Source organism: Heterodontus francisci, chromosome 22 (assembly GCF_036365525.1).
Source record: "Heterodontus francisci isolate sHetFra1 chromosome 22, sHetFra1.hap1, whole genome shotgun sequence".
NCBI classification, from domain to species: domain Eukaryota; kingdom Metazoa; phylum Chordata; class Chondrichthyes; order Heterodontiformes; family Heterodontidae; genus Heterodontus; species Heterodontus francisci.
Window position 1 is genome coordinate 80,496,509 of NC_090392.1, and position 2,365 is coordinate 80,498,873.

Sequence of the window (2,365 nt, forward strand, 5' to 3'; positions counted from 1 at the left end):
CTGGGTCATTCATATCAGCTAGTGCGAGCTGTGTTACGCTCGTTGACCATACACAGTCTACAGACCAACTTGCATTTATAAAACACCTTTTAACCTAAAACATTCCATGGTACTTCACAAGAGCAATGTGGAACAAAATTTGACACTGCCACATAAGGTGATATTAGGGCAGGTGACCGAAGGCTTTATCAAAGAGGTAGGGTTTAAGGAGTGCTTTAAAGGAGGAAAGTAAGACAGAGGTGTTTAAGGAGGAATTCCAGAGCTTAAGGCTCAGGCAACTGAAAGCACGACTGCCAATGGTGGATTGAAGGAAATCGGGGCTGATCAAGAGGCTGGAATCTGGTCTAGGGCAGTTACCTTTGTACGTTGTTTCAAACAGATGCAATGCATCTGAGCAAATCCAGATATTTAAAAGCTTTGGCCAGTTTAACCTTGCAGCTTTGGTCTGGTTTGCTTTGCCTTGACTGCAAGAAGTGTGAAGATGTTTCCATCATTCAGCTGACACTTGACTGGTGTTAAAGAATTTTTCAACAGCTGGAACCCAGTTACTGGACCTGAAGTTCTGGTTAACATTGTATTTCACAAGCAACACAGGGTACTTGTAGTTACTGGCAGCAGTCTTCAATCTGATGGTTATCTGTGAATTAGCTCAAGACGCTGCTCTATATAAACTCATCACAGCCACTCTTCCTGACTGCAAACTGTCAACAACTGGTTGTACAACTTAAACAGAGCTTCTTCAATATTAAAATATAGTTTGCAATGTATCGACTGGCTATAGTACTGGTTATGCTACTGGACTAGAAAACCATTGGTTAATTTAAATTTCACCATGGTAAGTCATGAAATTGAATTCAGGAAAATTGATCATAAAAGCTTCCAGATTGTTGTAAAAACAATTGGTTCATTAATGTCCTTAAGGGAAGGGAACCTGCCTCCCTTAACCAGTCTGGTCCATGTGTGGTGTACTCTTAATGCCTCTGAAGTGACAACTGAGTGGTAAAAACAATTGCTTCTGAAAGTCACAACCACATCCTTGCAGTCATGTCCTGAGAGCCAATTAAAAATACATATTTTTAACTTGACAGTGTTTAAAATATTTTGTCATTGAAAGCTGTACATGACATCTTTATATGCTCAGTTGGGAGAGATGATGGAGTAACTCTCCTTGACTTTCTCTGCTTCTTGTAGTCCTTTGCAGGTGCTTTACTCATTGTTTTCTTGGGGTCCTGCCTGGGAGCTGATTTCTTCTCAGGCATTTTCAAACTCAATTTCGGACACAAATTCAGTCTGTGAATTTGAATTTGGTTTTAACAAATTATAGGGGAAAAAAGCCAAGATCAATGAAAGTGACTGTGGAGCTGTTAAATTGTCATTTTAAAACCCATCTGATTGACTAATGTCCTTTTGGGAAGGAAATCTGTCCTTATCTGGTCTGGCCTATATGTGATTCCAGACCCATAGCAAAGTGGTTGACCATTGTCTTCTGAAATGGAGCAGGGTGGCGCAGTGGTTAGCACTGCAGCCTCACAGCTCCAGGGACCCGGGTTCGATTCTGGGTACTGCCTGTGCAGGGTTTGCAAGTTCTCCCTGTGTCTGCGTGGGTTTTCGCCGGGTGCTCTGGTTTCTTCCCACAGCCAAAAGACCTGCAGGTGATAGGTAAATTGGCCATTATAAGTTGCCCCTAGTGTAGGGAGGGAATATGGGATTACTGTAGGGTCAGTATAAATGGGTGATTGTTGGTCGGCACAGACTCGGGCCGAAAGGCCTGTTTCAGTGCTGTATTTCTAAAAACAAAAGCTGCTCGGTTATATCAAAAACCTTTATCAGCAGTTCAAAGAACCACTGCCATTATCTCGGCAACTAGGGTTACGTAATATCTGTTAACCTTGCCAGTGAATAAAGTGGTCGGCCAGTTAGGCCTGAAATGAGGAGAGATTTCTTTGCTCAGTGGAAATGTGAATCTTTGGAATTCTCTACCCTAGAAAGCTGTGTCTTCATGACTGAGATCAAAAGACTTTTGGATGTGAGGCTCAGGCGGATAGTAAAGTTAAGGTAGGATATCAGCCATGATCTTATTGAATGGCGGAGCTGGTTTGAGGGGCTGAATGGCCTATCCTGATCCTATTTCTTATGTTATGGATTTTTTTTTGGCTGGCAGAGATGGGCCAAGTGGCCCATCTTTCTCTGCCTTAAACTTTCAATGATTCAATGATGCCCCTATCCTGGAAATTAATGTTAAAATCACTCTTTGCAGCTTCAACAAACTCATTGGAGTTGCCTGGTGGAGAGTTTGGCCACTCAGGTGACCACAGCCTCCGGGTGGGGGTGGTCACTTTAAGGAGAGTCACATGATCCCTGATCA